At 40.5% G+C, this 13,859-nt stretch overlaps 1 long non-coding RNA gene across 1 annotated transcript; it reads right to left on the minus strand.

Moving 5' to 3' along the window:
• Window positions 1-6,209: 6,209 nt before the first annotated feature.
• Window positions 6,210-11,551, minus strand: LOC118993091 (uncharacterized). Its single transcript, XR_005067772.1, has 2 exons — window positions 11,479-11,551; window positions 6,210-6,247 (listed from the first exon to the last, which is right to left on the minus strand). It is a non-coding gene; the product is annotated as an uncharacterized LOC118993091 (long non-coding RNA).
• Between the last annotated feature and the right edge of the window lie 2,308 nt (window positions 11,552-13,859).

Consider the following 13,859-nt stretch of genomic DNA (forward strand, 5'->3'; position numbering starts at 1 on the left):
ACTGAATATAAGAGGAGGAGCAGCGCTCTCATCCCCGAGCGCTAATGAGGGAAGGAAAGGCCGTGTGATGAAACACTGAACAGGCGGCCTTCCACACGTCAGGAAGATAGTTCTCACCTGGAGCCAAATCAGCCAGCACCTGATCTTGGACTTCCAGCTTCCACAACTGTGAGCAATAATTTCTACTGTTCAAGCCACCCAGTTAGTGGTATTTTGTTATGGTGGCCCGAGCAGACCAATACATGAGTATACTAGAGAGGCGAGTGTGGTAACAGGGCCTGATACTGGGCCCTGACATCTGCACCCTTGACCCTGGTTGAAGTGGGTGGGACCAGATGAAATACACCAGAGAGGGCACCCAGCAGCACAGCAGGGGTGAACTCTGTGGCCGGGGTCCTGGTGCTGGACGCGCCCACCAGAAGGGCTTTGGGTGGGAAGACTTCATCATTCCCTATGACAGTGAGGGGCTGGGGCCCCTTAGCACCTCCTTCACGGTCCTTATCATGGTCTGTGATAGACAGAATCATAGACATATGCATATTTTTAGAGTAAGAAGAGGGCAGGAGCACATTAAAGGAGAAAGTAAGAGAAAGAGCAGAGCGAAAGGATGGAAGGCAGAAGAAAACGCTGGCAGGAGGCGCTGGGGAGAAGTGGGAGGGGACCTTGTCAAATGCTTCCCAGCCTCCGGTGTGCTCGTGGAGCATTAAAATTAGATTTTGACTAATTTTCCAACATATTTCTTGGCTTCGGAAGTAAGAAATGGAAAGAGAGAGACATTTCTGCTCTTGGAAGTCTTGAAAAATGGAAATGGATTTGAACATTTCTGTGTGTGTTTTTCCAGTTCCACAGACAGGCTCTGGCTCCCCTGAAGAACGGCCTTAAGAGCATTTCTGTCTGTAGCAATTAAACCATGTGTTATGCTGAAGGCTTGACCGAGGGTATCACAGGCACACAGCTGTCTCCGTCCACAAAGCACCTATTTCCCCCTTTAATTGTTTGCCTGTCAGAATCAATATCTCTCTGGGGTCTGCTTTTGGGGCCCAGCCAATCAGCTCCATTGTGCTGACGGAGCTCAGCTTGTGCCAAATGGAACCGCTGCCTCAGCCCCCATTAAGGGAACAAAGCAGACAATCATCCCAGACATCGCACCCCATTGCTAAGGCAAACATTACTGTGACTTGAAAATCGCAGACTGTCGGAGAGGGAAGGGGGCCTGGAGACCCGCGCACCCCAGCCCAGCACTGCTCTGCGGAAGAGACTGGAGGGGAGCAGTCACACAGGGGGCTGGTGGCAGAGCCTGGGCACCACCCCACCCCACCCCCACCCCCACCGTCTGATTCCCAGGCCCGTTCCATTTGTGCACTACCAAGTACGGTGACAGTGTCAGTGTTCAGCAACCCCTCCATCTAGGCACACTGCACACTTGCCCTTAGCCTCAGACTTGATAAAATGCGAGTTACCAGTTGAGTGCTTCTAGGAGCGCAAGACGTGGAAGAGAAAGGATGCATTAGGGTAATAGGCTCACTGGGAACCCAGGCTGCGGCCCTAGCCCAAGCTCTTATGAGCAGTTAGGCTACAAGGGGATATCCCTGAGGCCAAGGCAGCCAACTATACCAAAGTCAAGGCACTGTGCACCTGGCTCTGGCGGCACAGCACCTTCCAAACTCAGTGCCCATGTTTGAGCCATTCCCTCCTGTGGAAACACCTACAGAACTGAAATGGCCATGTACACACTTTCTCCGACCCTGTGATCTAGCTCAGCCTATGCTCCAGTCTCAGACTTTCAACAGAAAACAACCCAAAGAGCTGAGCCTGTGGCAAGTGCCGCAGTGGGTGAACATCCCTCCTCCAGGCTGCGGTGGCCGTGGGGCCAGGTACGGCACCGGGAGTCTGTGGTAGCAGCACCACACCAGTCAGGAGCCCCAGCGATCTGCTCCCAGCGCCTGGCTGCTTCCTTGGCTCCGTGTCCAGGTTTCAGGGTCCGTGGCCCGAGACAGGGCTGTGAGTGTGGTTGGCTCAGACAAGGCAGAAGGATTGGGTTTTTCTCTAAAAACATGACCTTCATAATAAGAAACTTGAACAATAGTGACTTTGTCACATTGCCACATTATACTTTTTTTCATAGAAGTAAAATTATAGTTTTCCTTTTCCTTGAAAAAATATTATTATTGAAAAAGTTTGATCAGAAATTTGTGGCAGAAATCTTCATTTGGATCATAATTAGCCAGAGGAAATAGACAGTAGGACTGATTAAAAGAGTACATTAGAGTGATGGGGTTTGAAGTCCCAGTGAATGACGGGCCATAATTATTCATCAGAAAAGAAGGATAAAATGATTATTAACAAAAAAAGTTTAGGATTAGGCAAAACGATCTTCTTTAATAAAGTTGGGTAAGATACATACTGCAATGGGTTTCCTGGCATATTTATTAAGGAATTTGTTGTGGAAAACAGGGGCAAGAGATAGATTCCACTGGATCCATGCATAAGGAATGATGTTTAAAAAATGGGGAATTCCATTCATTGATGAGTTCTGAGTTTGATACAGAATCTGAGGCAAGATTCAGACCTGTTAGCTGCTGCTAGTACACTCAGCAGGTGTCGAAAGTAAACGGGCTTTGGATTAAAGAGAACAACAGCAGTTAATGATGGTTGCGTTAACCCCCACCCCCACTGCTGACACCAGGTTGTATTTGGAAGGAACTTTCACAGCCAGAATGGGCTGCCCTGGGACCTGACCTCTGTGGGACTGGAAACTCAGATCAGGGAACAGGAAATGCCAACGATATTTGTTTTCATTTAATCATAGACACAGGCATCAGAAGTTCATTTTGAAAGCACAGGGAAAGTTCTAAGAACTGTGGAAGAGGAGGACTTTGCATTTCTCAAACAATTACAAGAATGAGGAGAACTCCAAAAAGGGAAGAACACCAGGGAAATAGAAATATTTGAGAGCTTGTTTATTCTGAGCTTAACTAGAACCTTAATCTGCTGATAAAGCAAAACTTCAAACAGTGGAATTTCCCTGAGCTTCTTTCAGAAATGCAAGTACAACGTAACTTGGGAAATGATATTTTACACCATATGGACCAAGGTTATACATTATAGAACACTTTTCTTTCAACAGCTAATAACTGGTTTTGACATATAGGAATTCCTTCCTACTAATTTCAATTTACTGCTCTTTTTATAAACGCAGAACTATTGTGTGGTGTACAGAAATAATGAGGGTTGTGGGGTGACCCCCCAGAGGGTGTTCTCTGTGCCCTTTCTTAGTTAGGCACCTGTGTCTGGAGTGGGTACCCACAAACAAAGAGCCGGATCTTCGCTGAAGGCTGCAGGCAGAGGGTTCTTACATGAAAGATGACTTCACTGGGTAGTCATACCAGCCCGGCGATGAATTTCGCTGGACAGTCCCTGCTACTCCAAAGCTACCGGCCTCCATTACAAATCCTGCTTCCATGTGGGGGAAAGTTACCCCATGGCAGCAACTGGGATGGATTACTGAGCCATTGGAAAAACTATAGTCATCTAGAGCAACCACAAATGTCCAAGTTGAAATGGATGGGCCTCATAACCTACTACGTGTGGCCATGAATAAAGTCATGGGACATCTATGAATATGGGTCAAGATATGAGAGAATTATAGAGCTAAAGGGTTGGACAATTCCATCCACCTAGGCAGAGGGGCTATAACCCTACGACTGTTTGGCTTATAAATGTTGTCTGTTTAATGGGTATTTTCTTACTAACATCCTATTCCTGCATGAAGATAAGGAGAAGGGAGCACAGTTCTGATAATGCTTCTCTTTGTGTGATAGCCAAAGAAACTCAGTCATAGCCTAAACCACTGGAAGTTTTAAGATTTGTATTCTAAATAGATCATTATAGCAACTGAACAGAGGGCAAATGAAATGAGGGGGGGAGTAATAAAAGAAGAGAGATTTTAAAGAAAAATATTTCAGTAGTTTCTGTTAAAGATAAGAAAGGCCTGAACTAATTCCATGTCTGTAAGGAAGGAGAGATAGGGATTTTTTTTTCCAAATCCAGGAGTTAAATCCATCACCCTCAGTGATTCAGGGGATGATAGGGAACTGGGTGAGAACAATGAAAACAAAAATTCCTGGGTGTTTCAGAAACACTGCTTGGGGTTCGTAGATAGGCAGGGCAAAATAACTATAAAACAAAAAGTATAAAAACAAAAATTAAACTACCCTGTGACTTCATCAAGTGCATGTTAGCCCTAGTGTTTGGTCTTTATCAGCGAGGGGGTGGGAATCAAAGATTTAGTTGGACTAAAATGGGAGGGATGTGGATAAAATGTCAGTTTGACCTGGGGTGGTACCCACATCTTCAGGAAAAGCAAAGAGAATATGATTTGGATGCTGTGAGCTTCACCACAGAGGCCAAAACACTGTGATTTGATAAAGGTGCATTGAGCATAAATCTAAATAATGACCATGCCTACACACTCCACACGAGGTTGTGCTTGGTGCGATCCAATCACGTCTCCTAGCTGGGGATGTTCAATGGAGCCTCATGAAAAGTATGGTTTGGTTCAATGAGGAATGCACGGAGAGGAGGCTGCTCTCCACAGCAGGCTGCATTGGACCATGGGGGCCAGCCATCACCTGATTGGTCAGCTACGGAGTGCTCGCATTAGAAAGAGACAGCACTGCACAAGCAACCCAGCATTCACAAGTGATGGCTCAGAGGTAGGAAGCAGATGATCGGGTCTCGACAAAGTCATCTGGGACACACTAAAGATGATCCAAGTTGGACTAGGGCAGGAAATACTCCTCAGCCACACGGTTAAGGGTTATCAGGGGTTCTTGGGCAAGAATTGGTTGCTGTCTGCAGAACCCACTCTGTCTTCTAGCCCATTCCCTGTATTTTAAGTGTGCACAGTGATTCGGACATATTTTTCATTTCGGTGCAGCTCACTCATTGTTGATTATGCTCTTTCATTCTGTGAGGCAGTGAATGTAGAATCCACCTGGAAACCAACTAACCAACACTTACAGGAACTCCCAGAGGTACGAATGTGTAGTAGAGTCAAGGATTTGACATTTAGAGTTGGAAAAATGAGGCAAAAAATTCTCTTTAGCGAATTATTTCTGAATAAGTAGACTTGTGCTTGGGTGAGTTAAATACTGTATTAGAATACTATACACTTCACCTTGAAGGTTTGACAGTAGTTACAACTCTACGAATTCACTTATTCATTCCATAAGCATTCATCGAACGTTTACAATGCTGGACACTGTGGGAGATTCATTAGGAAGCAGTGAAGCTGAAAATAATGAAGCTGGTTAGGCTGTTGCCATAATCCAGATGAAAACAGATGAGGTCTAAGGTAGAGGCAGTGGCATCAGTAGGAAAGAGACAGATACTGGGAAATTTAGACACAGTCAATAGTCCATAGGTAAAAAATAAATGCATTAATAAATTAATTGATTAATCAGTGTAGTACATAAGACCAGTCCAATACTATACACAAGAGCAAGAAGCTAAATTGGATAGATCCCAACTTACGATAAATAACAGACTTGCCTATTACATAGTGGGACCCAGAGAACCACCCAGCCTGCAGGCCAACGATGGAAATCTCTCTGGCCAATTACCAACCCTGTTCTCTCATCAAAGAGAATTCAACCTGGACTTAGGCGGAGGGCAAAGGAGTCAGCTCTGTGAGTCCCACCCACAAGCTACCCTAGCATAAACTTACTCCTATGACTGGGCTATGGAGATGAGTGTCTGCAAAATGACAGAAACCTTACTTGTGAATAATTTTGAAAGAATTTAAGACAAAACCAGGAGCAGATGAAGACGAATGGTAAAAATAATAGTTAAAAAATATGTAATACATACATATATAATAATAGTAAAATATACATATATGTGTGTGTATATATAGCATACATTAATGGCAGTGATACCAGAATAAATATTTATTATATACATAATATTTTTCTACTTGCAACATGTATTATCAATTACACTGGAAGACAGAAAGTGCCTGCCATTTGCTGTAATAGTCTGTATGTAAACATGAGTTTGTGTGTGTGTGTATGTGTGTGTGTTGAGAATGAAAGAATCAGAAGACACATCTAATTCAGTATCAGAAAGCAAGGGCCAAATTCAACTGAGACCCCGAGGACAGTCGAGTGGAAGCACACCCTTTGGGGGGGTCTCTTTTTTCCAGGTCCAAGCTGATGTCACTTGGTACAAATCCAACATTTACAATCTGAATTGAATGAAACAAGATAGCTAAATTAGCTTGTGTTTATTTACTTTTTAAAGAATTAGTTTAGTCTAAAATATGATGCCAGTTATAAAATTTCATTCATATCCATCCTTTCAGAATATATATAGTGTACAACATACATTTCTAAAACTAGGTTTTCCCCTTTGCTTTATCCAAAAATTTGAAAAGGTAAATTTGCAATAAAAAGACTTATGGCAGAAATGTTTTAAAAATGTCAAGGGCTTAGTTTGAGATTATAATATATCCATACTAACCACTCAAATTCTATGTCTTTTTAAAAATTAGGGTTTCTAAAGATTACAGGTCTTTAGTTAGTGTACAAACATAAATTTATATTTACTAAATTATTCTTATTAAGGTAAATGTCAAAATAACTAGTAGGGTTTCAAACAATGAGATATAAACTCTCTAGCTTAGAAAATAAATGTATATTTATTGGGCAGCTCTTATGAGGCAAGTATCAAAACAAACACAATTTCCAGGTTCAAGTTTCATTGGACAGAAATTTCATGTAACCAAATCATTTGAAATCTCAGTTTTGTGCTTAAGAGTCTTCAGTGCGTACTTTCTGCTCATTTTAACTCAGTTTAAAAATGTGAAATAGCCCCTTAGTAAACGTGTAGGTATTATACCAAAGACCTATTGTAAAAAAGGCTGTTACATTGATTATCTGTCCATCCCAATTGTTAAGGATACTTTTCCCTCTTCTCTGTAAATTACATCAGGAAATAGTATTTTTAAAGCATCTTAGATATACTTCTATCAGTTCTTCAACATCTGGGTTAAAAATTTTTTTTTAGCTATACTGCTAAAGAAAATACTACTTTGAAGTAACATTGCTTTTTCAATATTCAACTTCCGAGTGTCACTTTGAATACTTGCAGACAAAAAGAGAAAATTATTTTTAAATCCTTTATTTAGAGATCTTCTAGTATATTAGAGTCAACACTAGTTAATTATAATATTAATGGGTATAGTGCCTACAACAGTTACTAAAGACGATCATTATAAACAGGACATCTTTGGAAAAAAATGACAGCTTGATAGTAGCCAAGTAAATGGCCTGTGAAATAAGTGAACCAAGTTATCTGACATTTTAATGCCAGGGAATTTTCAAATTAAAAAAATCCTTATTATAAGGTAATTCATTGTATGGATCTTTTGATCGGTTATCTTCTAGGGAAGGCTGACGTCAGTGATTACGCTGGAGACAGGACAGGGGGAAGAGCTCACGTAGGAGATTCTGAGGCTTCTCTGTGTGAGGAAGAGGTCAGGGATGGGAATGGTATGAGATCTCTGTGTATCAATAGGTGTGCTCGATCCTGAGTGTTTTCTCTGCCTTGCTAAAGCTGCTTTAACTTTTGCTAAGTTATTGATTTTGTACAAAATCTTTGATTCACCTCCGCTGAGAGCAATTGGTTTGCTCCTCTGGACTTTAGGCATGACTCCCAACTGAGATATTAATTGTCAGGCAAAGTAATGAAAGCTCCTTCTCTGAAGTCGGAATTGCTGAGTGCGAACCTGGCTTTGCCACTAACTACCTGCATGGCTTTAGAGAGGTCCCTGGACCTCATTGAGCACAGGGCTCCTCATCTGTGAACGAGGAATTGCAACAGCACCGATTCCGTGGGAGTGTTGCGAGTAATACATTCTAGAAGGTTCTCAATATGGTGACTGCCTGGTGCACAGTACACATGCAGTAAGTCTCAGACACCATCATCATCATTACTCATGATTAAGAACTAAAGGACTGGGACATAGCTTGATTTGTTCATGGTGATCTTTCTTGGGGTGCGCTTTAAGAGAAGATTTGGGTCTCTGGACCCTTGCGCCCTTCACGATTACTGTGATGTTTGAGATAATAAATATAAGGATGTGACATAGTGCCAGATACTCAGTGAGTAGTGGGGAAGACCATTGTTACCATCATCAGCACCACGATTCCATCAAGTTATGACTTATGGATGCTTGAGGCCAATAGGTGGGAGTTCCCACTGGGGTCTGGGACAGCATTCTGGAGAAGGCAAAGCCTGCAGTTAGTACATACCCTTCTTTAAGGTCCTTTCCCTCTCATGTACATATGTATGGTACACATCATACATATAGTACATAACCATGTACATATGACTCTATACACATCTTGAACTACATAGATGCGTGACTCTAATTCATAGGAATGTGTTATCACAGCTATAAGAATGACAAAGATCTTCTAATGAGTGGTTTCTGCTCATTATGCCCCAGATCCCCACTTGAAAGAAGGGGTGTGCCCGTGGACTTGTTGCGAAGACTTGCTGTCCATCTGTTCCTTCAGACACGCACTGGTCAGTGTTGGCTGAAGCCGGACCACGGGACTGTGGAGGTTCAGACCAAATTCCCTTGGTGGTCTGTCTCCCCACCTTAAATGTTCTTCCCAAGTTGCCTTTTGGTGTTATAACGTTAGTTTTAATGGTGAGAAACTAAGAAGCCCCTTTCTCAAATCTAACATACATACTTGAAGAGTACTTACCTATTTATTTATTTGATTTCTATTTTTATTTTTATTTATTTATTTATTTTAAAGATTTTATTTATTTATCTTTAGAGAGGAAGGGAAGGAGAGAGGGAGAGAAACATAAATGTATGGTTGCCTCTCATGCGTCCGCTGCCGGGAACCGGGAACCGGGAACTGGCCTGCAACCCAGGCATGTGCCCTGACTGGGAATCAAACCATGACCGTGTGGTTCGCAGGCCCGCCTCAATCCACTGAGCTACACCAGCCAGGGCTGATTTCTATTTTTATATATACCCACCAGTATGAAAGAATACTAGTACCTACCCATGATCTCACTTGGAGCTCTATAACATAAAATTTCATATAAGAAACATATTTTAGTGCTATGAAGTCGAAAAAGTTCATGTTCTCTCCAGGAGTATTTACAGTCTTTATAATATAATTGCCAGGTTTTGATTTTTACTGTTGTTTTCTGATTTTTTTACCTGTTCTTACTTTATTTATTGATGGCTGATATTTTATTTAAAATTACATATTTCCTGTTACTAGTGCTTTTGTTGGTTTCTTAAGCTTCAGGGGTTTTTTAGGGACAAATGCAGGAGATGTAGATAAAGACAATAAGCACAGATACAGCTATAAACCTGTAACCAAGCTCTCTCTCCCTCCCTCTCTCCACCGCCCATGTATTAAATTGCACAATTTAATTTAGCTTCTTTCACATCTTCTCCTTATATAAAGGTGCCTTTAGTTTTAACAGATTCATTAGGCCACACTTACTCCATCTTGGTAAACAAAACTATATAAACAATTGCTTGTCCTTTGGGGATTGAAACCATCTTAGATGGTTCTGTGTTCTCAGTTCAGCTAATTGCAGAGTATAATTAAACACTTAAGGAACTTTGCAAGGTAATCATGGAAAATCTAGCTTTGGAGTCGTCAGAGAACTGGTCAGCTCTTTACACTTTGCCCTGCTCATTCTCCTGAAACAGACACATCCTCAGGACACGGGCTTTGCTTTTTTCCTTTCGATGCGCTGCTAAACTGTAAGCCTTTGAAAGAATGTGTCGGAAAAGGAATCTGTCTGCTGTGTAAACCCGGAGAAACTCTCAAAAGGATGGTATGGCGATGGTTTTCAAGTTGTATCATGCTTCTCTCAGGAGATAACTTTTCAGACCTACGAAAAGCAAGAACTCCTTAACCAAATGGATTTTGGCAAATATTTCTAAAATCTAGAAAAAACTTTTAGCAAAGTGGTCTGAGCCCAAGAGAGTGAGATACACAGCCTCACTCTGGGACATTGATGGGGCCTCCACGCTACCCAGATACAAGTTAGAGGCAATGGACGGACAGTGAAACACAGATGCATGAAGCTCTCAAGTTTAATCCCCGAATAACTACCTGCGTAAAAGTTCCCTCTTCCCACTCCTCCTCCATTCTCCAAATCAAAGTAACACATTAAAAATGTTTTTCAAGCAGTGCATCCCCTCATAACTACAGCCAAAGACTTTGAAGAATTATGAGGCTTATGTTGGATGCTATTTCACTGCCACTCAGTTCAATAAATAAAGCCGTGAAAACTAATATGAACTCTACAGTAGAGAAACATGCAAAGAAATATTGACTCCCAACCATACTTTGCCCTGTTGGTTTTTCTGCTGCATTACGGTTTCTATTAGTCAACATTCATGGATTCCACATCATGACTGGTTGTGATAGAATGACAGGAAATTTTAAGACACACCCAGCGCGTGATTCAGCCCCAATTCCCAGCAGATCCATCTGGCCATGCAACTGACTATTCACCATCACTGACTCTGTTTTCTGTTATATGAACGATACCACAGACAGTAGCCATAGAATCAGCTGGGGCTCTCACTGATGTGTTTATAAAATATGTGGTAGTGACTGGGAAGAAGGGCCTAGCCACACCTTGCTCCATTTGCACTGCATTTCCTGGGTTACCTGTTTCTAACTGAAAAGAAAGTTTGGGTTCCCGAGTAGAGAAGCCTAGTCAACAAAATTCCTCCCGGGTTATCCTTCCGGCACTCTGGCCATTGCCTCCCGTTCCACTCTTTCCATTCCTGCTCTACCCCCACCCCTTTTTGATCTTGCAGACTCATGGAGGCCCCTTCTTGCTTTAAATGGTTTACACTGAGTGTATCAACTAGTAAATCCTCATGCATTTTCTCCCAAAGTGTTTTATATTTATTTCGTCAAACTTCAAGGAGTGTCCCTGATGAGAGTTGGTACTTAATTGGTCAGGGTATTAGTATGCTTTCTCAGTCATTCAATGATCCCTATTTTACTTATTGAAGAACTCTCTCCAGGGCTTTTTCCAAAAACTTAAACTTTTAAAAAATATATTTTATTTATTTATTTTTAGAGAGGGGAAGGGAGGGAGAAAGCAAAGGAGAGAAACATCAATGTGTGGTTGCCTCTAGAGCACCCCCTGCTGGGGACCTGGCCCACAACCCAGGCATGTGCCCTGACTGGGAATCAAACCAGTGACCCTTTGGTTCCCAGGCCAGTGCTCAATCCACTAAGCCACACCAGCCAGGGCAAAAACTTAACCTTCTAAATTGCATCCAGAACTCAGAAGCCCATACAATGCTAAGTCTATACCGAACTACGTAATTTGTGAACCTGACTGTAAGACTAGTTCAAAATAAGAGCCTAGAGTTTTTACCCTTCAGTCTTAGATCAAAGGATCATTTACTGTGGCTAATGGTTGGTGAGCTCTGCATAAAGTTTATGAAAAAGCCAACAGAGCAAAATATCTTTATTCTTAAAAGCCTTCCACCTATATTCAGATGATCATTCTTATAGCATATTTACTGGGCAGGTATTTTATCCTGGTTTAAAAAAAAACATGAGGAAAATGATGAGCACAGGCTTTACTCAAAGAATTAAATTCTAATAAAGAATATAGAAATTTTGGCTTGATTCCTAGTCCCATTCCCTTAATTTCTTTGTGAGACAACAAATTCATTAAGAAGCAAAATTTGATATTTTTAGTGATATATCATTAGCTTAATTCTCAAAAAAATCTTATATTGTTAAGAGGAACTGGTTTTGTTTGGCCTGGAGATGAAGTGTGCTAATTTAAGAAAGTTATTAGTCAGTAACATGCATACCAAAATATTTTGTATTCTTTCTTTTTTCTCAATTGAAGTAAGAAAGAAATTGCCTCAAGTAGGACAAAGCCTCTAGTTATACTAACATAGAATGTTAAAATATGTCTCACCCAAATGTCTTAATAGGAAGAACATTATACACTGTTATAGAATTTACGTGTTCTACAATGCAGTGTAATTGATATATTTTATAGGTGTCAGAGATGGATAATTTCCATCTATAAGAGTTTCTACTTGGTCAAAGTAGGAGAGAAAGGAGCATATCAAAAATGAGAAACAACCCAAACGAAAAAAAACCATGATTACCTCTGAGATTCTGGCAGCTGCTTTTTTTTAAAGTCCTACATTTCACCCTTGCTATTATAAAGAAAAATAAACTTACTTTTTTCTTCTTTTTTGCTCTGGAGAATATAAAAAAAAAATGTGATCCACTGACTAGGCACTTGATAGCTTGAGCAATTTGAAATGTTAGACATCAAATAAAAGCACAAAGCACTAACCTTTTAGGATTGGATGTTACCAAATAAACAGCCGGATGCTGCTGTCATTAACACCTATTATTGTGCTGCCTGATTTTTTATGGGTACAATAAACGCTCCTGGATGATGAACATTTTGTAATTCAAAGAATGACTCATGGAAAACCTAGTTTTCATTTTCTAAAGTACTGTAGTGTTGAATTTAGCAATGTCTTGCTGTGGTGAAATTGCTTCAATTTGAATGACAATCCAAAAGCTACAATAAACTTTAAAAATGTACATATGCGTTTTGCTTCGTGGTTCTGTTTGGGAAAACAGAAGCAAACAAAGATAACGACGTTCCTGGGAGCCGGTGCACAGTGATATCCTATTACATAAACAACCGTCATACAAAACAGGGTCACGATTGTCACATCTATTTATGGAATGAATAAGGGCAGTGTTTAAGAGATGTGAATGGCATCCAATAACCCATTGCAATGCAGGTTCATTCCGTCTAGAACGCTCTTGAGTGTTTATTTACCTGGATTTATATTGACCTAGGGAGCCAACTCCTACATATGCTAAAATTGTACCGAAAGATTCACCAAATGATGCTCTTATGACAAGTCTAAACCAGTACCATTTTAAGACAGAATAATATTTACACTTATAATTTGTGCTGTTTTTCTCTGATCTCAGCTACCGTGTTGAAAGCCTTAAGCCATCTCCAACCATGAATAACCTTATTTCACTTCTCGGGGATTTAATTAGATGGGGCTGTGAAGAGCCTGGTGATTTGCTGGTCACAGCAGCAAACGCAGCAGTTAGATAAAATAATTTCTTGACAAAAATGTCTCTCTTTGGGATCTTAAAAGTAGTGTTTCATCATTCTGAATTTAAGGATGTAGGAATGACTTTTCAAAGACTCATTCATTGCAGTGATTTACTTTGAATGTATTCCCAGAAAAATAAAAATTTTTGAGCCTTGAAGATTAAATTTTTTTAAAAGTTCATGTAAAAACATAACCTAATTTTTACAATATTCTCCCGTGGGAGATAGTTAACTTGAAGTCACTCTGAATTTAATTACAGTGGTTCCTCATAAAACCATACACCTTTCTTAAGGTTTTTATCACACACACCTTCAAATCCATTCAACTGTTTACATACAAAGGTGAAAAAAAAAAGAAAGTGAATTTGGAGCACCAAAATAGGGAGGTTTTTAAAGCATATTCCTTTTCCAGTTGGAAATTCCATGACCAACAACTGGGTTATTTTTACTGTGGTCAATTACAAGCTCTACCTAACTTTGCCAAAGTTGCAACATGAGCTATAAACAAGTAAATACACAAACACAAAGATAAAAGACAAAGTAGAGTGTCCATTTTTTCTCTAGGCAACTTAGAAATCAGTGTATTTTCTCCTCTTTTAACTTCTGAAGAAGAAAAATCCTGTAATTGCATTGACTGTTGTTTCACTAAAACTCAGTTGAAAAAATTGTTA

This window comes from Sturnira hondurensis, unplaced genomic scaffold (genome assembly GCF_014824575.4).
Source record: "Sturnira hondurensis isolate 20B ecotype Veracruz unplaced genomic scaffold, ASM1482457v3 Scaffold0008640, whole genome shotgun sequence".
Classification (NCBI taxonomy): domain Eukaryota; kingdom Metazoa; phylum Chordata; class Mammalia; order Chiroptera; family Phyllostomidae; genus Sturnira; species Sturnira hondurensis.